The sequence below is a fragment of the Anomaloglossus baeobatrachus genome, chromosome 7, assembly GCF_048569485.1.
Source record: "Anomaloglossus baeobatrachus isolate aAnoBae1 chromosome 7, aAnoBae1.hap1, whole genome shotgun sequence".
In the NCBI taxonomy this organism is placed as follows: Eukaryota; Metazoa; Chordata; class Amphibia; order Anura; family Aromobatidae; genus Anomaloglossus; species Anomaloglossus baeobatrachus.
This window is the reverse complement of record NC_134359.1, coordinates 198,545,405-198,570,162: the sequence shown is the minus strand read 5'-3', so window position 1 is coordinate 198,570,162 and position 24,758 is coordinate 198,545,405. Positions and strand designations below refer to the sequence as shown.

Sequence of the window (24,758 nt, the reverse complement as noted above, 5' to 3'; positions counted from 1 at the left end):
TTTATGCACTTAGACAGCACAGATTTATGATTCCTTCATTGCACTATCTCCGAGATTTGAGAAGGTCAAATATCCACCGCCTGGGTTGAAAATGGAACTAAGCCTTTCAGCACGGAAGAAGGAGATTAAACCGACGAGGATGGGATTCGAACCCATGCATGCAGAGCACAATGGATTAGCAGTCCATCGCCTTAACCACTCGGCCACCTCGTCTACATGAGAAACCTGAAATCAGGTGATATGATCTGATGAGGATATTGACTAGTCTGTGCAATTGAGCTAAAGATTGTGTATCGGCCTCTGGCAAAATGGAGCTTATCACATCTCCTACACTGGATAATGAAAAGAGTTAGACTAGCTCAAACCATATCAGAAATGAGCTAATGCTCAGGGTTTTAATAACAGTATTTTTACTGAAGATTGAATGTCGTGTCTGTATTGAAGCCCTGAAAATTGGTTTATCCCAGATAGCATTTGCATTAGTTTGTCTCTAGACATCAGATGACACTGAAGAAGATCAGAAAAGGCCACTCTACCAGAAGCTGCTTTACTATCGGTCAGTAGGAAAAGAGGTGCTGTGGCTTAGTTGGTTAAAGCGCCTGTCTAGTAAACAGGAGATCCTGAGTTCGAATCTCAGCAGTGCCTTCTTTTCATAGTCTCGGTATAGAAGTTTCGATTTTTAAAGGGCACCTTTCATAGTGAGAGACTAATGTCAAATTTGTCTTTCTCACATCTCTGAGATAGTTGAATGAAGGAATTATAAATATGTGCTGTCTAAGTGCTCAGAAGGAAGAAGATGTCATGCGATGTAGGATGGCACCAAGCATGCCAAATAAAAACAGTGGTTTTCTTTTGCCAGATTGAAATGCTTCCATGCGCATCTCTCCCTGCTAGAAAAGTTTGATAGCAGTCTTCTTGAACAGTGAAAGGGCAAGAAAACAACAAGAACAAAGATGGAAGTCAAAACCATGCATAAACAGCTCAATCCATAGACTGTATTGTTAATGCATCACCTGAACTTCACAGCCAACTTCTCTGCCCAAAAACGTAGAAACCAGACCATAAGATCTGAAGAGCATTTTGATGAGTCTTTGCTTTTTCACTGAAGGTTTTAAGTTGGCCTCTAACGGAGTGGGCCTTATCTCTTCTCCTTCATTGTCTGGTGTCTGGAGTTGGACTAATGCAAACCTTACCAGCCATAAACCAATGCTCAATCTGGCAAAATAAAACCCACCGTTTTCATTTGGCATGCCTTATGCCATCCTACATCGGATGACGTCTTCTCTTTTTTATGCACTTAGAAAGCACAGATTTATGATTCCTTCATTGCACTATCTCAGAGATTTGAGAAGGTCAAATATCCACCGCCTGGGTTGAAAATGGAACTAAGCCTTTCAACACGGAAGAAGGAGATTAAACCGACGAGGATGGGATTCGAACCCATGCATGCAGAGCACAATGGATTAGCAGTCCATCGCCTTAACCACTCGGCCACCTCGTCTACATGAGAAACCTGAAATCAGGTGATATGATCTGATGAGGATATTGACTAGTCTGTGCAATTGAGCTAAAGATTGTGTATCGGCCTCTGGCAAAATGGAGCTTATCACATCTCCTACACTGGATAATGAAAAGAGTTAGACTAGCTCAAACCATATCAGAAATGAGCTAATGCTCAGGGTTTTAATAACAGTATTTTTACTGAAGATTGAATGTCGTGTCTGTATTGAAGCCCTGAAAATTGGTTTATCCCAGATAGCATTTGCATTAGTTTGTCTCTAGACATCAGATGACACTGAAGAAGATCAGAAAAGGCCACTCTACCAGAAGCTGCTTTACTATCGGTCAGTAGGAAAAGAGGTGCTGTGGCTTAGTTGGTTAAAGCGCCTGTCTAGTAAACAGGAGATCCTGAGTTCGAATCTCAGCAGTGCCTTCTTTTCATAGTCTCGGTATAGAAGTTTCGATTTTTAAAGGGCACCTTTCATAGTGAGAGACTAATGTCAAATTTGTCTTTCTCACATCTCTGAGATAGTTGAATGAAGGAATTATAAATATGTGCTGTCTAAGTGCTCAGAAGGAAGAAGATGTCATGCGATGTAGGATGGCACCAAGCATGCCAAATAAAAACAGTGGTTTTCTTTTGCCAGATTGAAATGCTTCCATGCGCATCTCTCCCTGCTAGAAAAGTTTGATAGCAGTCTTCTTGAACAGTGAAAGGGCAAGAAAACAACAAGAACAAAGATGGAAGTCAAAACCATGCATAAACAGCTCAATCCATAGACTGTATTGTTAATGCATCACCTGAACTTCACAGCCAACTTCTCTGCCCAAAAACGTAGAAACCAGACCATAAGATCTGAAGAGCATTTTGATGAGTCTTTGCTTTTTCACTGAAGGTTTTAAGTTGGCCTCTAACGGAGTGGGCCTTATCTCTTCTCCTTCATTGTCTGGTGTCTGGAGTTGGACTAATGCAAACCTTACCAGCCATAAACCAATGCTCAATCTGGCAAAATAAAACCCACCGTTTTCATTTGGCATGCCTTATGCCATCCTACATCGGATGACGTCTTCTCTTTTTTATGCACTTAGACAGCACAGATTTATGATTCCTTCATTGCACTATCTCCGAGATTTGAGAAGGTCAAATATCCACCGCCTGGGTTGAAAATGGAACTAAGCCTTTCAGCACGGAAGAAGGAGATTAAACCGACGAGGATGGGATTCGAACCCATGCATGCAGAGCACAATGGATTAGCAGTCCATCGCCTTAACCACTCGGCCACCTCGTCTACATGAGAAACCTGAAATCAGGTGATATGATCTGATGAGGATATTGACTAGTCTGTGCAATTGAGCTAAAGATTGTGTATCGGCCTCTGGCAAAATGGAGCTTATCACATCTCCTACACTGGATAATGAAAAGAGTTAGACTAGCTCAAACCATATCAGAAATGAGCTAATGCTCAGGGTTTTAATAACAGTATTTTTACTGAAGATTGAATGTCGTGTCTGTATTGAAGCCCTGAAAATTGGTTTATCCCAGATAGCATTTGCATTAGTTTGTCTCTAGACATCAGATGACACTGAAGAAGATCAGAAAAGGCCACTCTACCAGAAGCTGCTTTACTATCGGTCAGTAGGAAAAGAGGTGCTGTGGCTTAGTTGGTTAAAGCGCCTGTCTAGTAAACAGGAGATCCTGAGTTCGAATCTCAGCAGTGCCTTCTTTTCATAGTCTCGGTATAGAAGTTTCGATTTTTAAAGGGCACCTTTCATAGTGAGAGACTAATGTCAAATTTGTCTTTCTCACATCTCTGAGATAGTTGAATGAAGGAATTATAAATATGTGCTGTCTAAGTGCTCAGAAGGAAGAAGATGTCATGCGATGTAGGATGGCACCAAGCATGCCAAATAAAAACAGTGGTTTTCTTTTGCCAGATTGAAATGCTTCCATGCGCATCTCTCCCTGCTAGAAAAGTTTGATAGCAGTCTTCTTGAACAGTGAAAGGGCAAGAAAACAACAAGAACAAAGATGGAAGTCAAAACCATGCATAAACAGCTCAATCCATAGACTGTATTGTTAATGCATCACCTGAACTTCACAGCCAACTTCTCTGCCCAAAAACGTAGAAACCAGACCATAAGATCTGAAGAGCATTTTGATGAGTCTTTGCTTTTTCACTGAAGGTTTTAAGTTGGCCTCTAACGGAGTGGGCCTTATCTCTTCTCCTTCATTGTCTGGTGTCTGGAGTTGGACTAATGCAAACCTTACCAGCCATAAACCAATGCTCAATCTGGCAAAATAAAACCCACCGTTTTCATTTGGCATGCCTTATGCCATCCTACATCGGATGACGTCTTCTCTTTTTTATGCACTTAGACAGCACAGATTTATGATTCCTTCATTGCACTATCTCAGAGATTTGAGAAGGTCAAATATCCACCGCCTGGGTTGAAAATGGAACTAAGCCTTTCAACACGGAAGAAGGAGATTAAACCGACGAGGATGGGATTCGAACCCATGCATGCAGAGCACAATGGATTAGCAGTCCATCGCCTTAACCACTCGGCCACCTCGTCTACATGAGAAACCTGAAATCAGGTGATATGATCTGATGAGGATATTGACTAGTCTGTGCAATTGAGCTAAAGATTGTGTATCGGCCTCTGGCAAAATGGAGCTTATCACATCTCCTACACTGGATAATGAAAAGAGTTAGACTAGCTCAAACCATATCAGAAATGAGCTAATGCTCAGGGTTTTAATAACAGTATTTTTACTGAAGATTGAATGTCGTGTCTGTATTGAAGCCCTGAAAATTGGTTTATCCCAGATAGCATTTGCATTAGTTTGTCTCTAGACATCAGATGACACTGAAGAAGATCAGAAAAGGCCACTCTACCAGAAGCTGCTTTACTATCGGTCAGTAGGAAAAGAGGTGCTGTGGCTTAGTTGGTTAAAGCGCCTGTCTAGTAAACAGGAGATCCTGAGTTCGAATCTCAGCAGTGCCTTCTTTTCATAGTCTCGGTATAGAAGTTTCGATTTTTAAAGGGCACCTTTCATAGTGAGAGACTAATGTCAAATTTGTCTTTCTCACATCTCTGAGATAGTTGAATGAAGGAATTATAAATATGTGCTGTCTAAGTGCTCAGAAGGAAGAAGATGTCATGCGATGTAGGATGGCACCAAGCATGCCAAATAAAAACAGTGGTTTTCTTTTGCCAGATTGAAATGCTTCCATGCGCATCTCTCCCTGCTAGAAAAGTTTGATAGCAGTCTTCTTGAACAGTGAAAGGGCAAGAAAACAACAAGAACAAAGATGGAAGTCAAAACCATGCATAAACAGCTCAATCCATAGACTGTATTGTTAATGCATCACCTGAACTTCACAGCCAACTTCTCTGCCCAAAAACGTAGAAACCAGACCATAAGATCTGAAGAGCATTTTGATGAGTCTTTGCTTTTTCACTGAAGGTTTTAAGTTGGCCTCTAACGGAGTGGGCCTTATCTCTTCTCCTTCATTGTCTGGTGTCTGGAGTTGGACTAATGCAAACCTTACCAGCCATAAACCAATGCTCAATCTGGCAAAATAAAACCCACCGTTTTCATTTGGCATGCCTTATGCCATCCTACATCGGATGACGTCTTCTCTTTTTTATGCACTTAGACAGCACAGATTTATGATTCCTTCATTGCACTATCTCCGAGATTTGAGAAGGTCAAATATCCACCGCCTGGGTTGAAAATGGAACTAAGCCTTTCAGCACGGAAGAAGGAGATTAAACCGACGAGGATGGGATTCGAACCCATGCATGCAGAGCACAATGGATTAGCAGTCCATCGCCTTAACCACTCGGCCACCTCGTCTACATGAGAAACCTGAAATCAGGTGATATGATCTGATGAGGATATTGACTAGTCTGTGCAATTGAGCTAAAGATTGTGTATCGGCCTCTGGCAAAATGGAGCTTATCACATCTCCTACACTGGATAATGAAAAGAGTTAGACTAGCTCAAACCATATCAGAAATGAGCTAATGCTCAGGGTTTTAATAACAGTATTTTTACTGAAGATTGAATGTCGTGTCTGTATTGAAGCCCTGAAAATTGGTTTATCCCAGATAGCATTTGCATTAGTTTGTCTCTAGACATCAGATGACACTGAAGAAGATCAGAAAAGGCCACTCTACCAGAAGCTGCTTTACTATCGGTCAGTAGGAAAAGAGGTGCTGTGGCTTAGTTGGTTAAAGCGCCTGTCTAGTAAACAGGAGATCCTGAGTTCGAATCTCAGCAGTGCCTTCTTTTCATAGTCTCGGTATAGAAGTTTCGATTTTTAAAGGGCACCTTTCATAGTGAGAGACTAATGTCAAATTTGTCTTTCTCACATCTCTGAGATAGTTGAATGAAGGAATTATAAATATGTGCTGTCTAAGTGCTCAGAAGGAAGAAGATGTCATGCGATGTAGGATGGCACCAAGCATGCCAAATAAAAACAGTGGTTTTCTTTTGCCAGATTGAAATGCTTCCATGCGCATCTCTCCCTGCTAGAAAAGTTTGATAGCAGTCTTCTTGAACAGTGAAAGGGCAAGAAAACAACAAGAACAAAGATGGAAGTCAAAACCATGCATAAACAGCTCAATCCATAGACTGTATTGTTAATGCATCACCTGAACTTCACAGCCAACTTCTCTGCCCAAAAACGTAGAAACCAGACCATAAGATCTGAAGAGCATTTTGATGAGTCTTTGCTTTTTCACTGAAGGTTTTAAGTTGGCCTCTAACGGAGTGGGCCTTATCTCTTCTCCTTCATTGTCTGGTGTCTGGAGTTGGACTAATGCAAACCTTACCAGCCATAAACCAATGCTCAATCTGGCAAAATAAAACCCACCGTTTTCATTTGGCATGCCTTATGCCATCCTACATCGGATGACGTCTTCTCTTTTTTATGCACTTAGACAGCACAGATTTATGATTCCTTCATTGCACTATCTCCGAGATTTGAGAAGGTCAAATATCCACCGCCTGGGTTGAAAATGGAACTAAGCCTTTCAGCACGGAAGAAGGAGATTAAACCGACGAGGATGGGATTCGAACCCATGCATGCAGAGCACAATGGATTAGCAGTCCATCGCCTTAACCACTCGGCCACCTCGTCTACATGAGAAACCTGAAATCAGGTGATATGATCTGATGAGGATATTGACTAGTCTGTGCAATTGAGCTAAAGATTGTGTATCGGCCTCTGGCAAAATGGAGCTTATCACATCTCCTACACTGGATAATGAAAAGAGTTAGACTAGCTCAAACCATATCAGAAATGAGCTAATGCTCAGGGTTTTAATAACAGTATTTTTACTGAAGATTGAATGTCGTGTCTGTATTGAAGCCCTGAAAATTGGTTTATCCCAGATAGCATTTGCATTAGTTTGTCTCTAGACATCAGATGACACTGAAGAAGATCAGAAAAGGCCACTCTACCAGAAGCTGCTTTACTATCGGTCAGTAGGAAAAGAGGTGCTGTGGCTTAGTTGGTTAAAGCGCCTGTCTAGTAAACAGGAGATCCTGAGTTCGAATCTCAGCAGTGCCTTCTTTTCATAGTCTCGGTATAGAAGTTTCGATTTTTAAAGGGCACCTTTCATAGTGAGAGACTAATGTCAAATTTGTCTTTCTCACATCTCTGAGATAGTTGAATGAAGGAATTATAAATATGTGCTGTCTAAGTGCTCAGAAGGAAGAAGATGTCATGCGATGTAGGATGGCACCAAGCATGCCAAATAAAAACAGTGGTTTTCTTTTGCCAGATTGAAATGCTTCCATGCGCATCTCTCCCTGCTAGAAAAGTTTGATAGCAGTCTTCTTGAACAGTGAAAGGGCAAGAAAACAACAAGAACAAAGATGGAAGTCAAAACCATGCATAAACAGCTCAATCCATAGACTGTATTGTTAATGCATCACCTGAACTTCACAGCCAACTTCTCTGCCCAAAAACGTAGAAACCAGACCATAAGATCTGAAGAGCATTTTGATGAGTCTTTGCTTTTTCACTGAAGGTTTTAAGTTGGCCTCTAACGGAGTGGGCCTTATCTCTTCTCCTTCATTGTCTGGTGTCTGGAGTTGGACTAATGCAAACCTTACCAGCCATAAACCAATGCTCAATCTGGCAAAATAAAACCCACCGTTTTCATTTGGCATGCCTTATGCCATCCTACATCGGATGACGTCTTCTCTTTTTTATGCACTTAGAAAGCACAGATTTATGATTCCTTCATTGCACTATCTCAGAGATTTGAGAAGGTCAAATATCCACCGCCTGGGTTGAAAATGGAACTAAGCCTTTCAACACGGAAGAAGGAGATTAAACCGACGAGGATGGGATTCGAACCCATGCATGCAGAGCACAATGGATTAGCAGTCCATCGCCTTAACCACTCGGCCACCTCGTCTACATGAGAAACCTGAAATCAGGTGATATGATCTGATGAGGATATTGACTAGTCTGTGCAATTGAGCTAAAGATTGTGTATCGGCCTCTGGCAAAATGGAGCTTATCACATCTCCTACACTGGATAATGAAAAGAGTTAGACTAGCTCAAACCATATCAGAAATGAGCTAATGCTCAGGGTTTTAATAACAGTATTTTTACTGAAGATTGAATGTCGTGTCTGTATTGAAGCCCTGAAAATTGGTTTATCCCAGATAGCATTTGCATTAGTTTGTCTCTAGACATCAGATGACACTGAAGAAGATCAGAAAAGGCCACTCTACCAGAAGCTGCTTTACTATCGGTCAGTAGGAAAAGAGGTGCTGTGGCTTAGTTGGTTAAAGCGCCTGTCTAGTAAACAGGAGATCCTGAGTTCGAATCTCAGCAGTGCCTTCTTTTCATAGTCTCGGTATAGAAGTTTCGATTTTTAAAGGGCACCTTTCATAGTGAGAGACTAATGTCAAATTTGTCTTTCTCACATCTCTGAGATAGTTGAATGAAGGAATTATAAATATGTGCTGTCTAAGTGCTCAGAAGGAAGAAGATGTCATGCGATGTAGGATGGCACCAAGCATGCCAAATAAAAACAGTGGTTTTCTTTTGCCAGATTGAAATGCTTCCATGCGCATCTCTCCCTGCTAGAAAAGTTTGATAGCAGTCTTCTTGAACAGTGAAAGGGCAAGAAAACAACAAGAACAAAGATGGAAGTCAAAACCATGCATAAACAGCTCAATCCATAGACTGTATTGTTAATGCATCACCTGAACTTCACAGCCAACTTCTCTGCCCAAAAACGTAGAAACCAGACCATAAGATCTGAAGAGCATTTTGATGAGTCTTTGCTTTTTCACTGAAGGTTTTAAGTTGGCCTCTAACGGAGTGGGCCTTATCTCTTCTCCTTCATTGTCTGGTGTCTGGAGTTGGACTAATGCAAACCTTACCAGCCATAAACCAATGCTCAATCTGGCAAAATAAAACCCACCGTTTTCATTTGGCATGCCTTATGCCATCCTACATCGGATGACGTCTTCTCTTTTTTATGCACTTAGACAGCACAGATTTATGATTCCTTCATTGCACTATCTCAGAGATTTGAGAAGGTCAAATATCCACCGCCTGGGTTGAAAATGGAACTAAGCCTTTCAACACGGAAGAAGGAGATTAAACCGACGAGGATGGGATTCGAACCCATGCATGCAGAGCACAATGGATTAGCAGTCCATCGCCTTAACCACTCGGCCACCTCGTCTACATGAGAAACCTGAAATCAGGTGATATGATCTGATGAGGATATTGACTAGTCTGTGCAATTGAGCTAAAGATTGTGTATCGGCCTCTGGCAAAATGGAGCTTATCACATCTCCTACACTGGATAATGAAAAGAGTTAGACTAGCTCAAACCATATCAGAAATGAGCTAATGCTCAGGGTTTTAATAACAGTATTTTTACTGAAGATTGAATGTCGTGTCTGTATTGAAGCCCTGAAAATTGGTTTATCCCAGATAGCATTTGCATTAGTTTGTCTCTAGACATCAGATGACACTGAAGAAGATCAGAAAAGGCCACTCTACCAGAAGCTGCTTTACTATCGGTCAGTAGGAAAAGAGGTGCTGTGGCTTAGTTGGTTAAAGCGCCTGTCTAGTAAACAGGAGATCCTGAGTTCGAATCTCAGCAGTGCCTTCTTTTCATAGTCTCGGTATAGAAGTTTCGATTTTTAAAGGGCACCTTTCATAGTGAGAGACTAATGTCAAATTTGTCTTTCTCACATCTCTGAGATAGTTGAATGAAGGAATTATAAATATGTGCTGTCTAAGTGCTCAGAAGGAAGAAGATGTCATGCGATGTAGGATGGCACCAAGCATGCCAAATAAAAACAGTGGTTTTCTTTTGCCAGATTGAAATGCTTCCATGCGCATCTCTCCCTGCTAGAAAAGTTTGATAGCAGTCTTCTTGAACAGTGAAAGGGCAAGAAAACAACAAGAACAAAGATGGAAGTCAAAACCATGCATAAACAGCTCAATCCATAGACTGTATTGTTAATGCATCACCTGAACTTCACAGCCAACTTCTCTGCCCAAAAACGTAGAAACCAGACCATAAGATCTGAAGAGCATTTTGATGAGTCTTTGCTTTTTCACTGAAGGTTTTAAGTTGGCCTCTAACGGAGTGGGCCTTATCTCTTCTCCTTCATTGTCTGGTGTCTGGAGTTGGACTAATGCAAACCTTACCAGCCATAAACCAATGCTCAATCTGGCAAAATAAAACCCACCGTTTTCATTTGGCATGCCTTATGCCATCCTACATCGGATGACGTCTTCTCTTTTTTATGCACTTAGACAGCACAGATTTATGATTCCTTCATTGCACTATCTCAGAGATTTGAGAAGGTCAAATATCCACCGCCTGGGTTGAAAATGGAACTAAGCCTTTCAACACGGAAGAAGGAGATTAAACCGACGAGGATGGGATTCGAACCCATGCATGCAGAGCACAATGGATTAGCAGTCCATCGCCTTAACCACTCGGCCACCTCGTCTACATGAGAAACCTGAAATCAGGTGATATGATCTGATGAGGATATTGACTAGTCTGTGCAATTGAGCTAAAGATTGTGTATCGGCCTCTGGCAAAATGGAGCTTATCACATCTCCTACACTGGATAATGAAAAGAGTTAGACTAGCTCAAACCATATCAGAAATGAGCTAATGCTCAGGGTTTTAATAACAGTATTTTTACTGAAGATTGAATGTCGTGTCTGTATTGAAGCCCTGAAAATTGGTTTATCCCAGATAGCATTTGCATTAGTTTGTCTCTAGACATCAGATGACACTGAAGAAGATCAGAAAAGGCCACTCTACCAGAAGCTGCTTTACTATCGGTCAGTAGGAAAAGAGGTGCTGTGGCTTAGTTGGTTAAAGCGCCTGTCTAGTAAACAGGAGATCCTGAGTTCGAATCTCAGCAGTGCCTTCTTTTCATAGTCTCGGTATAGAAGTTTCGATTTTTAAAGGGCACCTTTCATAGTGAGAGACTAATGTCAAATTTGTCTTTCTCACATCTCTGAGATAGTTGAATGAAGGAATTATAAATATGTGCTGTCTAAGTGCTCAGAAGGAAGAAGATGTCATGCGATGTAGGATGGCACCAAGCATGCCAAATAAAAACAGTGGTTTTCTTTTGCCAGATTGAAATGCTTCCATGCGCATCTCTCCCTGCTAGAAAAGTTTGATAGCAGTCTTCTTGAACAGTGAAAGGGCAAGAAAACAACAAGAACAAAGATGGAAGTCAAAACCATGCATAAACAGCTCAATCCATAGACTGTATTGTTAATGCATCACCTGAACTTCACAGCCAACTTCTCTGCCCAAAAACGTAGAAACCAGACCATAAGATCTGAAGAGCATTTTGATGAGTCTTTGCTTTTTCACTGAAGGTTTTAAGTTGGCCTCTAACGGAGTGGGCCTTATCTCTTCTCCTTCATTGTCTGGTGTCTGGAGTTGGACTAATGCAAACCTTACCAGCCATAAACCAATGCTCAATCTGGCAAAATAAAACCCACCGTTTTCATTTGGCATGCCTTATGCCATCCTACATCGGATGACGTCTTCTCTTTTTTATGCACTTAGACAGCACAGATTTATGATTCCTTCATTGCACTATCTCAGAGATTTGAGAAGGTCAAATATCCACCGCCTGGGTTGAAAATGGAACTAAGCCTTTCAACACGGAAGAAGGAGATTAAACCGACGAGGATGGGATTCGAACCCATGCATGCAGAGCACAATGGATTAGCAGTCCATCGCCTTAACCACTCGGCCACCTCGTCTACATGAGAAACCTGAAATCAGGTGATATGATCTGATGAGGATATTGACTAGTCTGTGCAATTGAGCTAAAGATTGTGTATCGGTCTCTGGCAAAATGGAGCTTATCACATCTCCTACACTGGATAATGAAAAGAGTTAGACTAGCTCAAACCATATCAGAAATGAGCTAATGCTCAGGGTTTTAATAACAGTATTTTTACTGAAGATTGAATGTCGTGTCTGTATTGAAGCCCTGAAAATTGGTTTATCCCAGATAGCATTTGCATTAGTTTGTCTCTAGACATCAGATGACACTGAAGAAGATCAGAAAAGGCCACTCTACCAGAAGCTGCTTTACTATCGGTCAGTAGGAAAAGAGGTGCTGTGGCTTAGTTGGTTAAAGCGCCTGTCTAGTAAACAGGAGATCCTGAGTTCGAATCTCAGCAGTGCCTTCTTTTCATAGTCTCGGTATAGAAGTTTCGATTTTTAAAGGGCACCTTTCATAGTGAGAGACTAATGTCAAATTTGTCTTTCTCACATCTCTGAGATAGTTGAATGAAGGAATTATAAATATGTGCTGTCTAAGTGCTCAGAAGGAAGAAGATGTCATGCGATGTAGGATGGCACCAAGCATGCCAAATAAAAACAGTGGTTTTCTTTTGCCAGATTGAAATGCTTCCATGCGCATCTCTCCCTGCTAGAAAAGTTTGATAGCAGTCTTCTTGAACAGTGAAAGGGCAAGAAAACAACAAGAACAAAGATGGAAGTCAAAACCATGCATAAACAGCTCAATCCATAGACTGTATTGTTAATGCATCACCTGAACTTCACAGCCAACTTCTCTGCCCAAAAACGTAGAAACCAGACCATAAGATCTGAAGAGCATTTTGATGAGTCTTTGCTTTTTCACTGAAGGTTTTAAGTTGGCCTCTAACGGAGTGGGCCTTATCTCTTCTCCTTCATTGTCTGGTGTCTGGAGTTGGACTAATGCAAACCTTACCAGCCATAAACCAATGCTCAATCTGGCAAAATAAAACCCACCGTTTTCATTTGGCATGCCTTATGCCATCCTACATCGGATGACGTCTTCTCTTTTTTATGCACTTAGACAGCACAGATTTATGATTCCTTCATTGCACTATCTCAGAGATTTGAGAAGGTCAAATATCCACCGCCTGGGTTGAAAATGGAACTAAGCCTTTCAACACGGAAGAAGGAGATTAAACCGACGAGGATGGGATTCGAACCCATGCATGCAGAGCACAATGGATTAGCAGTCCATCGCCTTAACCACTCGGCCACCTCGTCTACATGAGAAACCTGAAATCAGGTGATATGATCTGATGAGGATATTGACTAGTCTGTGCAATTGAGCTAAAGATTGTGTATCGGCCTCTGGCAAAATGGAGCTTATCACATCTCCTACACTGGATAATGAAAAGAGTTAGACTAGCTCAAACCATATCAGAAATGAGCTAATGCTCAGGGTTTTAATAACAGTATTTTTACTGAAGATTGAATGTCGTGTCTGTATTGAAGCCCTGAAAATTGGTTTATCCCAGATAGCATTTGCATTAGTTTGTCTCTAGACATCAGATGACACTGAAGAAGATCAGAAAAGGCCACTCTACCAGAAGCTGCTTTACTATCGGTCAGTAGGAAAAGAGGTGCTGTGGCTTAGTTGGTTAAAGCGCCTGTCTAGTAAACAGGAGATCCTGAGTTCGAATCTCAGCAGTGCCTTCTTTTCATAGTCTCGGTATAGAAGTTTCGATTTTTAAAGGGCACCTTTCATAGTGAGAGACTAATGTCAAATTTGTCTTTCTCACATCTCTGAGATAGTTGAATGAAGGAATTATAAATATGTGCTGTCTAAGTGCTCAGAAGGAAGAAGATGTCATGCGATGTAGGATGGCACCAAGCATGCCAAATAAAAACAGTGGTTTTCTTTTGCCAGATTGAAATGCTTCCATGCGCATCTCTCCCTGCTAGAAAAGTTTGATAGCAGTCTTCTTGAACAGTGAAAGGGCAAGAAAACAACAAGAACAAAGATGGAAGTCAAAACCATGCATAAACAGCTCAATCCATAGACTGTATTGTTAATGCATCACCTGAACTTCACAGCCAACTTCTCTGCCCAAAAACGTAGAAACCAGACCATAAGATCTGAAGAGCATTTTGATGAGTCTTTGCTTTTTCACTGAAGGTTTTAAGTTGGCCTCTAACGGAGTGGGCCTTATCTCTTCTCCTTCATTGTCTGGTGTCTGGAGTTGGACTAATGCAAACCTTACCAGCCATAAACCAATGCTCAATCTGGCAAAATAAAACCCACCGTTTTCATTTGGCATGCCTTATGCCATCCTACATCGGATGACGTCTTCTCTTTTTTATGCACTTAGACAGCACAGATTTATGATTCCTTCATTGCACTATCTCAGAGATTTGAGAAGGTCAAATATCCACCGCCTGGGTTGAAAATGGAACTAAGCCTTTCAACACGGAAGAAGGAGATTAAACCGACGAGGATGGGATTCGAACCCATGCATGCAGAGCACAATGGATTAGCAGTCCATCGCCTTAACCACTCGGCCACCTCGTCTACATGAGAAACCTGAAATCAGGTGATATGATCTGATGAGGATATTGACTAGTCTGTGCAATTGAGCTAAAGATTGTGTATCGGTCTCTGGCAAAATGGAGCTTATCACATCTCCTACACTGGATAATGAAAAGAGTTAGACTAGCTCAAACCATATCAGAAATGAGCTAATGCTCAGGGTTTTAATAACAGTATTTTTACTGAAGATTGAATGTCGTGTCTGTATTGAAGCCCTGAAAATTGGTTTATCCCAGATAGCATTTGCATTAGTTTGTCTCTAGACATCAGATGACACTGAAGAAGATCAGAAAAGGCCACTCTACCAGAAGCTGCTTTACTATCGGTCAGTAGGAAAAGAGGTGCTGTGGCTTAGTTGGTTAAAGCGCCTGTCTAGTAAACAGGAGATCCTGAGTTCGAATCTCAGCAGTGCCTTCTTTTCATAGTCTCGGTATAGAAGTTTCGATTTTTAAAGGGCACCTTTCATAGTGAGAGACTAATGTCAAATTTGTCTTTCTCACATCTCTGAGATAGTTGAATGAAGGAATTATAAATATGTGCTGTCTAAGTGCTCAGAAGGAAGAAGATGTCATGCGATGTAGGATGGCACCAAGCATGCCAAATAAAAACAGTGGTTTTCTTTTGCCAGATTGAAATGCTTCCATGCGCATCTCTCCCTGCTAGAAAAGTTTGATAGCAGTCTTCTTGAACAGTGAAAGGGCAAGAAAACAACAAGAACAAAGATGGAAGTCAAAACCATGCATAAACAGCTCAATCCATAGACTGTATTGTTAATGCATCACCTGAACTTCACAGCCAACTTCTCTGCCCAAAAACGTAGAAACCAGACCATAAGATCTGAAGAGCATTTTGATGAGTCTTTGCTTTTTCACTGAAGGTTTTAAGTTGGCCTCTAACGGAGTGGGCCTTATCTCTTCTCCTTCATTGTCTGGTGTCTGGAGTTGGACTAATGCAAACCTTACCAGCCATAAACCAATGCTCAATCTGGCAAAATAAAACCCACCGTTTTCATTTGGCATGCCTTATGCCATCCTACATCGGATGACGTCTTCTCTTTTTTATGCACTTAGACAGCACAGATTTATGATTCCTTCATTGCACTATCTCAGAGATTTGAGAAGGTCAAATATCCACCGCCTGGGTTGAAAATGGAACTAAGCCTTTCAACACGGAAGAAGGAGATTAAACCGACGAGGATGGGATTCGAACCCATGCATGCAGAGCACAATGGATTAGCAGTCCATCGCCTTAACCACTCGGCCACCTCGTCTACATGAGAAACCTGAAATCAGGTGATATGATCTGATGAGGATATTGACTAGTCTGTGCAATTGAGCTAAAGATTGTGTATCGGCCTCTGGCAAAATGGAGCTTATCACATCTCCTACACTGGATAATGAAAAGAGTTAGACTAGCTCAAACCATATCAGAAATGAGCTAATGCTCAGGGTTTTAATAACAGTATTTTTACTGAAGATTGAATGTCGTGTCTGTATTGAAGCCCTGAAAATTGGTTTATCCCAGATAGCATTTGCATTAGTTTGTCTCTAGACATCAGATGACACTGAAGAAGATCAGAAAAGGCCACTCTACCAGAAGCTGCTTTACTATCGGTCAGTAGGAAAAGAGGTGCTGTGGCTTAGTTGGTTAAAGCGCCTGTCTAGTAAACAGGAGATCCTGAGTTCGAATCTCAGCAGTGCCTTCTTTTCATAGTCTCGGTATAGAAGTTTCGATTTTTAAAGGGCACCTTTCATAGTGAGAGACTAATGTCAAATTTGTCTTTCTCACATCTCTGAGATAGTTGAATGAAGGAATTATAAATATGTGCTGTCTAAGTGCTCAGAAGGAAGAATATGTCATGCGATGTAGGATGGCACCAAGCATGCCAAATAAAAACAGTGGTTTTCTTTTGCCAGATTGAAATGCTTCCATGCGCATCTCTCCCTGCTAGAAAAGTTTGATAGCAGTCTTCTTGAACAGTGAAAGGGCAAGAAAACAACAAGAACAAAGATGGAAGTCAAAACCATGCATAAACAGCTCAATCCATAGACTGTATTGTTAATGCATCACCTGAACTTCACAGCCAACTTCTCTGCCCAAAAACGTAGAAACCAGACCATAAGATCTGAAGAGCATTTTGATGAGTCTTTGCTTTTTCACTGAAGGTTTTAAGTTGGCCTCTAACGGAGTGGGCCTTATCTCTTCTCCTTCATTGTCTGGTGTCTGGAGTTGGACTAATGCAAACCTTACCAGCCATAAACCAATGCTCAATCTGGCAAAATAAAACCCACCGTTTTCATTTGGCATGCCTTATGCCATCCTACATCGGATGACGTCTTCTCTTTTTTATGCACTTAGACAGCACAGATTTATGATTCCTTCATTGCACTATCTCAGAGATTTGAGAAGGTCAAATATCCACCGCCTGGGTTGAAAATGGAACTAAGCCTTTCAACACGGAAGAAGGAGATTAAACCGACGAGGATGGGATTCGAACCCATGCATGCAGAGCACAATGGATTAGCAGTCCATCGCCTTAACCACTCGGCCACCTCGTCTACATGAGAAACCTGAAATCAGGTGATATGATCTGATGAGGATATTGACTAGTCTGTGCAATTGAGCTAAAGATTGTGTATCGGCCTCTGGCAAAATGGAGCTTATCACATCTCCTACACTGGATAATGAAAAGAGTTAGACTAGCTCAAACCATATCAGAAATGAGCTAATGCTCAGGGTTTTAATAACAGTATTTTTACTGAAGATTGAATGTCGTGTCTGTATTGAAGCCCTGAAAATTGGTTTATCCCAGATAGCATTTGCATTAGTTTGTCTCTAGACATCAGATGACACTGAAGAAGATCAGAAAAGGCCACTCTACCAGAAGCTGCTTTACTATCGGTCAGTAGGAAAAGAGGTGCTGTGGCTTAGTTGGTTAAAGCGCCTGTCTAGTAAACAGGAGATCCTGAGTTCGAATCTCAGCAGTGCCTTCTTTTCATAGTCTCGGTATAGAAGTTTCGATTTTTAAAGGGCACCTTTCATAGTGAGAGACTAATGTCAAATTTGTCTTTCTCACATCTCTGAGATAGTTGAATGAAGGAATTATAAATATGTGCTGTCTAAGTGCTCAGAAGGAAGAAGATGTCATGCGATGTAGGATGGCACCAAGCATGCCAAATAAAAACAGTGGTTTTCTTTTGCCAGATTGAAATGCTTCCATGCGCATCTCTCCCTGCTAGAAAAGTTTGATAGCAGTCTTCTTGAACAGTGAAAGGGCAAGAAAACAACAAGAACAAAGATGGAAGTCAAAACCATGCATAAACAGCTCAATCCATAGACTGTATTGTTAATGCATCACCTGAACTTCACAGCCAACTTCTCTGCCCAAAAACGTAGAAACCAGACCATAAGATCTGAAGAGCATTTTGATGAGTCTTTGCTTTTTCACTGAAGGTTTTAAGTTGGCCTCTAACGGAGTGGGCCTTATCTCTTCTCCTTCATTGTCTGGTGTCTGGAGTTGGACTAATGCAAACCTTACCAGCCATAAACCAATGCTCAATCTGGCAAAATAAAACCCACCGTTTTCATTTGGCATGCCTTATGCCATCCTACATCGGATGACGTCTTCTCTTTTTTATGCACTTAGACAGCACAGATTTATGATTCCTTCATTGCACTATCTCAGAGATTTGAGAAGGTCAAATATCCACCGCCTGGGTTGAAAATGGAACTAAGCCTTTCAACACGGAAGAAGGAGATTAAACCGACGAGGATGGGATTCGAACCCATGCATGCAGAGCACAATGGATTAGCAGTCCATCGCCTTAACCACTCGGCCACCTCGTCTACATGAGAAACCTGAAATCAGGTGATATGATCTGATGAGGATATTGACTAGTCTGTGCAATTGAGCTAAAGATTGTGTATCGGCCTCTGGCAAAATGGAGCTTATCACATCTCCTACACTGGATAATGAAAAGAGTTAGACTAGCTCAAACCATATCAGAAATGAGCTAATGCTCAGGGTTTTAATAACAGTATTTTTACTGAAGATTGAATGTCGTGTCTGTATTGAAGCCCTGAAAATTGGTTTATCCCAGATAGCATTTGCATTAGTTTGTCTCTAGACATCAGATGACACTGAAGAAGATCAGAAAAGGCCACTCTACCAGAAGCTGCTTTACTATCGGTCAGTAGGAAAAGAGGTGCTGTGGCTTAGTTGGTTAAAGCGCCTGTCTAGTAAACAGGAGATCCTGAGTTCGAATCTCAGCAGTGCCTTCTTTTCATAGTCTCGGTATAGAAGTTTCGATTTTTAAAGGGCACCTTTCATAGTGAGAGACTAATGTCAAATTTGTCTTTCTCACATCTCTGAGATAGTTGAATGAAGGAATTATAAATATGTGCTGTCTAAGTGCTCAGAAGGAAGAAGATGTCATGCGATGTAGGATGGCACCAAGCATGCCAAATAAAAACAGTGGTTTTCTTTTGCCAGATTGAAATGCTTCCATGCGCATCTCTCCCTGCTAGAAAAGTTTGATAGCAGTCTTCTTGAACAGTGAAAGGGCAAGAAAACAACAAGAACAAAGATGGAAGTCAAAACCATGCATAAACAGCTCAATCCATAGACTGTATTGTTAATGCATCACCTGAACTTCACAGCCAACTTCTCTGCCCAAAAACGTAGAAACCAGACCATAAGATCTGAAGAGCATTTTGATGAGTCTTTGCTTTTTCACTGAAGGTTTTAAGTTGGCCTCTAACGGAGTGGGCCTTATCTCTTCTCCTTCATTGTCTGGTGTCTGGAGTTGGACTAATGCAAACCTTACCAGCCATAAACCAATGCTCAATCTGGCAAAATAAAACCCACCGTTTTCATTTGGCATGCCTTATGCCATCCTACATCGGATGACGTCTTCTCTTTTTTATGCACTTAGACAGCACAGATTTATGATTCCTTCATTGCACTATCTCAGAGATTTGAGAAGGTCAAATATCCACCGCCTGGGTTGAAAATGGAACTAAGCCTTTCAACACGGAAGAAGGAGATTAAACCGACGAGGATGGGATTCGAACCCATGCATGCAGAGCACAATGGATTAGCAGTCCATCGCCTTAACCACTCGGCCACCTCGTCTACATGAGAAACCTGAAATCAGGTGATATGATCTGATGAGGATATTGACTAGTCTGTGCAATTGAGCTAAAGATTGTGTATCGGCCTCTGGCAAAATGGAGCTTATCACATCTCCTACACTGGATAATGAAAAGAGTTAGACTAGCTCAAACCATATCAGAAATGAGCTAATGCTCAGGGTTTTAATAACAGTATTTTTACTGAAGATTGAATGTCGTGTCTGTATTGAAGCCCTGAAAATTGGTTTATCCCAGATAGCATTTGCATTAGTTTGTCTCTAGACATCAGATGACACTGAAGAAGATCAGAAAAGGCCACTCTACCAGAAGCTGCTTTACTATCGGTCAGTAGGAAAAGAGGTGCTGTGGCTTAGTTGGTTAAAGCGCCTGTCTAGTAAACAGGAGATCCTGAGTTCGAATCTCAGCAGTGCCTTCTTTTCATAGTCTCGGTATAGAAGTTTCGATTTTTAAAGGGCACCTTTCATAGTGAGAGACTAATGTCAAATTTGTCTTTCTCACATCTCTGAGATAGTTGAATGAAGGAATTATAAATATGTGCTGTCTAAGTGCTCAGAAGGAAGAAGATGTCATGCGATGTAGGATGGCACCAAGCATGCCAAATAAAAACAGTGGTTTTCTTTTGCCAGATTGAAATGCTTCCATGCGCATCTCTCCCTGCTAGAAAAGTTTGATAGCAGTCTTCTTGAACAGTGAAAGGGCAAGAAAACAACAAGAACAAAGATGGAAGTCAAAACCATGCATAAACAGCTCAATCCATAGACTGTATTGTTAATGCATCACCTGAACTTCACAGCCAACTTCTCTGCCCAAAAACGTAGAAACCAGACCATAAGATCTGAAGAGCATTTTGATGAGTCTTTGCTTTTTCACTGAAGGTTTTAAGTTGGCCTCTAACGGAGTGGGCCTTATCTCTTCTCCTTCATTGTCTGGTGTCTGGAGTTGGACTAATGCAAACCTTACCAGCCATAAACCAATGCTCAATCTGGCAAAATAAAACCCACCGTTTTCATTTGGCATGCCTTATGCCATCCTACATCGGATGACGTCTTCTCTTTTTTATGCACTTAGACAGCACAGATTTATGATTCCTTCATTGCACTATCTCAGAGATTTGAGAAGGTCAAATATCCACCGCCTGGGTTGAAAATGGAACTAAGCCTTTCAACACGGAAGAAGGAGATTAAACCGACGAGGATGGGATTCGAACCCATGCATGCAGAGCACAATGGATTAGCAGTCCATCGCCTTAACCACTCGGCCACCTCGTCTACATGAGAAACCTGAAATCAGGTGATATGATCTGATGAGGATATTGACTAGTCTGTGCAATTGAGCTAAAGATTGTGTATCGGCCTCTGGCAAAATGGAGCTTATCACATCTCCTACACTGGATAATGAAAAGAGTTAGACTAGCTCAAACCATATCAGAAATGAGCTAATGCTCAGGGTTTTAATAACAGTATTTTTACTGAAGATTGAATGTCGTGTCTGTATTGAAGCCCTGAAAATTGGTTTATCCCAGATAGCATTTGCATTAGTTTGTCTCTAGACATCAGATGACACTGAAGAAGATCAGAAAAGGCCACTCTACCAGAAGCTGCTTTACTATCGGTCAGTAGGAAAAGAGGTGCTGTGGCTTAGTTGGTTAAAGCGCCTGTCTAGTAAACAGGAGATCCTGAGTTCGAATCTCAGCAGTGCCTTCTTTTCATAGTCTCGGTATAGAAGTTTCGATTTTTAAAGGGCACCTTTCATAGTGAGAGACTAATGTCAAATTTGTCTTTCTCACATCTCTGAGATAGTTGAATGAAGGAATTATAAATATGTGCTGTCTAAGTGCTCAGAAGGAAGAAGATGTCATGCGATGTAGGATGGCACCAAGCATGCCAAATAAAAACAGTGGTTTTCTTTTGCCAGATTGAAATGCTTCCATGCGCATCTCTCCCTGCTAGAAAAGTTTGATAGCAGTCTTCTTGAACAGTGAAAGGGCAAGAAAACAACAAGAACAAAGATGGAAGTCAAAACCATGCATAAACAGCTCAATCCATAGACTGTATTGTTAATGCATCACCTGAACTTCACAGCCAACTTCTCTGCCCAAAAACGTAGAAACCAGACCATAAGATCTGAAGAGCATTTTGATGAGTCTTTGCTTTTTCACTGAAGGTTTTAAGTTGGCCTCTAACGGAGTGGGCCTTATCTCTTCTCCTTCATTGTCTGGTGTCTGGAGTTGGACTAATGCAAACCTTACCAGCCATAAACCAATGCTCAATCTGGCAAAATAAAACCCACCGTTTTCATTTGGCATGCCTTATGCCATCCTACATCGGATGACGTCTTCTCTTTTTTATGCACTTAGACAGCACAGATTTATGATTCCTTCATTGCACTATCTCAGAGATTTGAGAAGGTCAAATATCCACCGCCTGGGTTGAAAATGGAACTAAGCCTTTCAACACGGAAGAAGGAGATTAAACCGACGAGGATGGGATTCGAACCCATGCATGCAGAGCACAATGGATTAGCAGTCCATCGCCTTAACCACTCGGCCACCTCGTCTACATGAGAAACCTGAAATCAGGTGATATGATCTGATGAGGATATTGACTAGTCTGTGCAATTGAGCTAAAGATTGTGTATCGGCCTCTGGCAAAATGGAGCTTATCACATCTCCTACACTGGATAATGAAAAGAGTTAGACTAGCTCAAACCATATCAGAAATGAGCTAATGCTCAGGGTTTTAATAACAGTATTTTTACTGAAGATTGAATGTCGTGTCTGTATTGAAGCCCTGAAAATTGGTTTATCCCAGATAGCATTTGCATTAGTTTGTCTCTAGACATCAGATGACACTGAAGAAGATCAGAAAAGGCCACTCTACCAGAAGCTGCTTTACTATCGGTCAGTAGGAAAAGAGGTGCTGTGGCTTAGTTGGTTAAAGCGCCTGTCTAGTAAACAGGAGATCCTGAGTTCGAATCTCAGCAGTGCCTTCTTTTCATAGTCTCGGTATAGAAGTTTCGATTTTTAAAGGGCACCTTTCATAGTGAGAGACTAATGTCAAATTTGTCTTTCTCACATCTCTGAGATAGTTGAATGAAGGAATTATAAATATGTGCTGTCTAAGTGCTCAGAAGGAAGAAGATGTCATGCGATGTAGGATGGCACCAAGCATGCCAAATAAAAACAGTGGTTTTCTTTTGCCAGATTGAAATGCTTCCATGCGCATCTCTCCCTGCTAGAAAAGTTTGATAGCAGTCTTCTTGAACAGTGAAAGGGCAAGAAAACAACAAGAACAAAGATGGAAGTCAAAACCATGCATAAACAGCTCAATCCATAGACTGTATTGTTAATGCATCACCTGAACTTCACAGCCAACTTCTCTGCCCAAAAACGTAGAAACCAGACCATAAGATCTGAAGAGCATTTTGATGAGTCTTTGCTTTTTCACTGAAGGTTTTAAGTTGGCCTCTAACGGAGTGGGCCTTATCTCTTCTCCTTCATTGTCTGGTGTCTGGAGTTGGACTAATGCAAACCTTACCAGCCATAAACCAATGCTCAATCTGGCAAAATAAAACCCACCGTTTTCATTTGGCATGCCTTATGCCATCCTACATCGGATGACGTCTTCTCTTTTTTATGCACTTAGACAGCACAGATTTATGATTCCTTCATTGCACTATCTCAGAGATTTGAGAAGGTCAAATATCCACCGCCTGGGTTGAAAATGGAACTAAGCCTTTCAACACGGAAGAAGGAGATTAAACCGACGAGGATGGGATTCGAACCCATGCATGCAGAGCACAATGGATTAGCAGTCCATCGCCTTAACCACTCGGCCACCTCGTCTACATGAGAAACCTGAAATCAGGTGATATGATCTGATGAGGATATTGACTAGTCTGTGCAATTGAGCTAAAGATTGTGTATCGGCCTCTGGCAAAATGGAGCTTATCACATCTCCTACACTGGATAATGAAAAGAGTTAGACTAGCTCAAACCATATCAGAAATGAGCTAATGCTCAGGGTTTTAATAACAGTATTTTTACTGAAGATTGAATGTCGTGTCTGTATTGAAGCCCTGAAAATTGGTTTATCCCAGATAGCATTTGCATTAGTTTGTCTCTAGACATCAGATGACACTGAAGAAGATCAGAAAAGGCCACTCTACCAGAAGCTGCTTTACTATCGGTCAGTAGGAAAAGAGGTGCTGTGGCTTAGTTGGTTAAAGCGCCTGTCTAGTAAACAGGAGATCCTGAGTTCGAATCTCAGCAGTGCCTTCTTTTCATAGTCTCGGTATAGAAGTTTCGATTTTTAAAGGGCACCTTTCATAGTGAGAGACTAATGTCAAATTTGTCTTTCTCACATCTCTGAGATAGTTGAATGAAGGAATTATAAATATGTGCTGTCTAAGTGCTCAGAAGGAAGAAGATGTCATGCGATGTAGGATGGCACCAAGCATGCCAAATAAAAACAGTGGTTTTCTTTTGCCAGATTGAAATGCTTCCATGCGCATCTCTCCCTGCTAGAAAAGTTTGATAGCAGTCTTCTTGAACAGTGAAAGGGCAAGAAAACAACAAGAACAAAGATGGAAGTCAAAACCATGCATAAACAGCTCAATCCATAGACTGTATTGTTAATGCATCACCTGAACTTCACAGCCAACTTCTCTTCCCAAAAACGTAGAAACCAGACCATAAGATCTGAAGAGCATTTTGATGAGTCTTTGCTTTTTCACTGAAGGTTTTAAGTTGGCCTCTAACGGAGTGGGCCTTATCTCTTCTCCTTCATTGTCTGGTGTCTGGAGTTGGACTAATGCAAACCTTACCAGCCATAAACCAATGCTCAATCTGGCAAAATAAAACCCACCGTTTTCATTTGGCATGCCTTATGCCATCCTACATCGGATGACGTCTTCTCTTTTTTATGCACTTAGACAGCACAGATTTATGATTCCTTCATTGCACTATCTCAGAGATTTGAGAAGGTCAAATATCCACCGCCTGGGTTGAAAATGGAACTAAGCCTTTCAACACGGAAGAAGGAGATTAAACCGACGAGGATGGGATTCGAACCCATGCATGCAGAGCACAATGGATTAGCAGTCCATCGCCTTAACCACTCGGCCACCTCGTCTACATGAGAAACCTGAAATCAGGTGATATGATCTGATGAGGATATTGACTAGTCTGTGCAATTGAGCTAAAGA

General features: G+C 41.3%; 39 non-coding genes across 39 annotated transcripts; 19 read left to right on the top strand and 20 right to left on the bottom strand.

Moving 5' to 3' along the window:
- Positions 1 to 131: 131 nt before the first annotated feature.
- Positions 132 to 213, bottom strand: TRNAS-GCU (transfer RNA serine (anticodon GCU)). Its single transcript has one exon. It is a non-coding gene; the product is annotated as a tRNA-Ser (tRNA).
- Positions 214 to 571: 358 nt separating this feature from the next.
- On the top strand, positions 572 to 645 carry TRNAT-AGU (transfer RNA threonine (anticodon AGU)). The gene has a single exon. It is a non-coding gene; the product is annotated as a tRNA-Thr (tRNA).
- A 774-nt stretch (positions 646 to 1,419) lies between these two features.
- Positions 1,420 to 1,501, bottom strand: TRNAS-GCU (transfer RNA serine (anticodon GCU)). The gene has a single exon. It is a non-coding gene; the product is annotated as a tRNA-Ser (tRNA).
- Positions 1,502 to 1,859: 358 nt separating this feature from the next.
- On the top strand, positions 1,860 to 1,933 carry TRNAT-AGU (transfer RNA threonine (anticodon AGU)). The gene has a single exon. It is a non-coding gene; the product is annotated as a tRNA-Thr (tRNA).
- Positions 1,934 to 2,707: 774 nt separating this feature from the next.
- Positions 2,708 to 2,789, bottom strand: TRNAS-GCU (transfer RNA serine (anticodon GCU)). Its single transcript has one exon. It is a non-coding gene; the product is annotated as a tRNA-Ser (tRNA).
- A 358-nt stretch (positions 2,790 to 3,147) lies between these two features.
- Positions 3,148 to 3,221, top strand: TRNAT-AGU (transfer RNA threonine (anticodon AGU)). The gene has a single exon. It is a non-coding gene; the product is annotated as a tRNA-Thr (tRNA).
- Positions 3,222 to 3,995: 774 nt separating this feature from the next.
- TRNAS-GCU (transfer RNA serine (anticodon GCU)) lies at positions 3,996 to 4,077 on the bottom strand. Its single transcript has one exon. It is a non-coding gene; the product is annotated as a tRNA-Ser (tRNA).
- Positions 4,078 to 4,435: 358 nt separating this feature from the next.
- On the top strand, positions 4,436 to 4,509 carry TRNAT-AGU (transfer RNA threonine (anticodon AGU)). The gene has a single exon. It is a non-coding gene; the product is annotated as a tRNA-Thr (tRNA).
- A 774-nt stretch (positions 4,510 to 5,283) lies between these two features.
- Positions 5,284 to 5,365, bottom strand: TRNAS-GCU (transfer RNA serine (anticodon GCU)). The gene has a single exon. It is a non-coding gene; the product is annotated as a tRNA-Ser (tRNA).
- Positions 5,366 to 5,723: 358 nt separating this feature from the next.
- Positions 5,724 to 5,797, top strand: TRNAT-AGU (transfer RNA threonine (anticodon AGU)). The gene has a single exon. It is a non-coding gene; the product is annotated as a tRNA-Thr (tRNA).
- A 774-nt stretch (positions 5,798 to 6,571) lies between these two features.
- Positions 6,572 to 6,653, bottom strand: TRNAS-GCU (transfer RNA serine (anticodon GCU)). Its single transcript has one exon. It is a non-coding gene; the product is annotated as a tRNA-Ser (tRNA).
- Positions 6,654 to 7,011: 358 nt separating this feature from the next.
- On the top strand, positions 7,012 to 7,085 carry TRNAT-AGU (transfer RNA threonine (anticodon AGU)). The gene has a single exon. It is a non-coding gene; the product is annotated as a tRNA-Thr (tRNA).
- Positions 7,086 to 7,859: 774 nt separating this feature from the next.
- On the bottom strand, positions 7,860 to 7,941 carry TRNAS-GCU (transfer RNA serine (anticodon GCU)). The gene has a single exon. It is a non-coding gene; the product is annotated as a tRNA-Ser (tRNA).
- A 358-nt stretch (positions 7,942 to 8,299) lies between these two features.
- TRNAT-AGU (transfer RNA threonine (anticodon AGU)) lies at positions 8,300 to 8,373 on the top strand. The gene has a single exon. It is a non-coding gene; the product is annotated as a tRNA-Thr (tRNA).
- Positions 8,374 to 9,147: 774 nt separating this feature from the next.
- Positions 9,148 to 9,229, bottom strand: TRNAS-GCU (transfer RNA serine (anticodon GCU)). Its single transcript has one exon. It is a non-coding gene; the product is annotated as a tRNA-Ser (tRNA).
- Positions 9,230 to 9,587: 358 nt separating this feature from the next.
- On the top strand, positions 9,588 to 9,661 carry TRNAT-AGU (transfer RNA threonine (anticodon AGU)). The gene has a single exon. It is a non-coding gene; the product is annotated as a tRNA-Thr (tRNA).
- A 774-nt stretch (positions 9,662 to 10,435) lies between these two features.
- Positions 10,436 to 10,517, bottom strand: TRNAS-GCU (transfer RNA serine (anticodon GCU)). The gene has a single exon. It is a non-coding gene; the product is annotated as a tRNA-Ser (tRNA).
- A 358-nt stretch (positions 10,518 to 10,875) lies between these two features.
- Positions 10,876 to 10,949, top strand: TRNAT-AGU (transfer RNA threonine (anticodon AGU)). Its single transcript has one exon. It is a non-coding gene; the product is annotated as a tRNA-Thr (tRNA).
- Positions 10,950 to 11,723: 774 nt separating this feature from the next.
- Positions 11,724 to 11,805, bottom strand: TRNAS-GCU (transfer RNA serine (anticodon GCU)). Its single transcript has one exon. It is a non-coding gene; the product is annotated as a tRNA-Ser (tRNA).
- Positions 11,806 to 12,163: 358 nt separating this feature from the next.
- On the top strand, positions 12,164 to 12,237 carry TRNAT-AGU (transfer RNA threonine (anticodon AGU)). The gene has a single exon. It is a non-coding gene; the product is annotated as a tRNA-Thr (tRNA).
- A 774-nt stretch (positions 12,238 to 13,011) lies between these two features.
- Positions 13,012 to 13,093, bottom strand: TRNAS-GCU (transfer RNA serine (anticodon GCU)). Its single transcript has one exon. It is a non-coding gene; the product is annotated as a tRNA-Ser (tRNA).
- Positions 13,094 to 13,451: 358 nt separating this feature from the next.
- On the top strand, positions 13,452 to 13,525 carry TRNAT-AGU (transfer RNA threonine (anticodon AGU)). The gene has a single exon. It is a non-coding gene; the product is annotated as a tRNA-Thr (tRNA).
- A 774-nt stretch (positions 13,526 to 14,299) lies between these two features.
- TRNAS-GCU (transfer RNA serine (anticodon GCU)) lies at positions 14,300 to 14,381 on the bottom strand. Its single transcript has one exon. It is a non-coding gene; the product is annotated as a tRNA-Ser (tRNA).
- A 358-nt stretch (positions 14,382 to 14,739) lies between these two features.
- Positions 14,740 to 14,813, top strand: TRNAT-AGU (transfer RNA threonine (anticodon AGU)). The gene has a single exon. It is a non-coding gene; the product is annotated as a tRNA-Thr (tRNA).
- Positions 14,814 to 15,587: 774 nt separating this feature from the next.
- On the bottom strand, positions 15,588 to 15,669 carry TRNAS-GCU (transfer RNA serine (anticodon GCU)). Its single transcript has one exon. It is a non-coding gene; the product is annotated as a tRNA-Ser (tRNA).
- A 358-nt stretch (positions 15,670 to 16,027) lies between these two features.
- Positions 16,028 to 16,101, top strand: TRNAT-AGU (transfer RNA threonine (anticodon AGU)). Its single transcript has one exon. It is a non-coding gene; the product is annotated as a tRNA-Thr (tRNA).
- A 774-nt stretch (positions 16,102 to 16,875) lies between these two features.
- On the bottom strand, positions 16,876 to 16,957 carry TRNAS-GCU (transfer RNA serine (anticodon GCU)). The gene has a single exon. It is a non-coding gene; the product is annotated as a tRNA-Ser (tRNA).
- A 358-nt stretch (positions 16,958 to 17,315) lies between these two features.
- Positions 17,316 to 17,389, top strand: TRNAT-AGU (transfer RNA threonine (anticodon AGU)). Its single transcript has one exon. It is a non-coding gene; the product is annotated as a tRNA-Thr (tRNA).
- A 774-nt stretch (positions 17,390 to 18,163) lies between these two features.
- Positions 18,164 to 18,245, bottom strand: TRNAS-GCU (transfer RNA serine (anticodon GCU)). Its single transcript has one exon. It is a non-coding gene; the product is annotated as a tRNA-Ser (tRNA).
- A 358-nt stretch (positions 18,246 to 18,603) lies between these two features.
- On the top strand, positions 18,604 to 18,677 carry TRNAT-AGU (transfer RNA threonine (anticodon AGU)). The gene has a single exon. It is a non-coding gene; the product is annotated as a tRNA-Thr (tRNA).
- A 774-nt stretch (positions 18,678 to 19,451) lies between these two features.
- On the bottom strand, positions 19,452 to 19,533 carry TRNAS-GCU (transfer RNA serine (anticodon GCU)). The gene has a single exon. It is a non-coding gene; the product is annotated as a tRNA-Ser (tRNA).
- A 358-nt stretch (positions 19,534 to 19,891) lies between these two features.
- On the top strand, positions 19,892 to 19,965 carry TRNAT-AGU (transfer RNA threonine (anticodon AGU)). Its single transcript has one exon. It is a non-coding gene; the product is annotated as a tRNA-Thr (tRNA).
- Positions 19,966 to 20,739: 774 nt separating this feature from the next.
- On the bottom strand, positions 20,740 to 20,821 carry TRNAS-GCU (transfer RNA serine (anticodon GCU)). Its single transcript has one exon. It is a non-coding gene; the product is annotated as a tRNA-Ser (tRNA).
- Positions 20,822 to 21,179: 358 nt separating this feature from the next.
- TRNAT-AGU (transfer RNA threonine (anticodon AGU)) lies at positions 21,180 to 21,253 on the top strand. The gene has a single exon. It is a non-coding gene; the product is annotated as a tRNA-Thr (tRNA).
- A 774-nt stretch (positions 21,254 to 22,027) lies between these two features.
- TRNAS-GCU (transfer RNA serine (anticodon GCU)) lies at positions 22,028 to 22,109 on the bottom strand. The gene has a single exon. It is a non-coding gene; the product is annotated as a tRNA-Ser (tRNA).
- A 358-nt stretch (positions 22,110 to 22,467) lies between these two features.
- Positions 22,468 to 22,541, top strand: TRNAT-AGU (transfer RNA threonine (anticodon AGU)). Its single transcript has one exon. It is a non-coding gene; the product is annotated as a tRNA-Thr (tRNA).
- Positions 22,542 to 23,315: 774 nt separating this feature from the next.
- Positions 23,316 to 23,397, bottom strand: TRNAS-GCU (transfer RNA serine (anticodon GCU)). The gene has a single exon. It is a non-coding gene; the product is annotated as a tRNA-Ser (tRNA).
- A 358-nt stretch (positions 23,398 to 23,755) lies between these two features.
- On the top strand, positions 23,756 to 23,829 carry TRNAT-AGU (transfer RNA threonine (anticodon AGU)). The gene has a single exon. It is a non-coding gene; the product is annotated as a tRNA-Thr (tRNA).
- A 774-nt stretch (positions 23,830 to 24,603) lies between these two features.
- TRNAS-GCU (transfer RNA serine (anticodon GCU)) lies at positions 24,604 to 24,685 on the bottom strand. The gene has a single exon. It is a non-coding gene; the product is annotated as a tRNA-Ser (tRNA).
- Between the last annotated feature and the right edge of the window lie 73 nt (positions 24,686 to 24,758).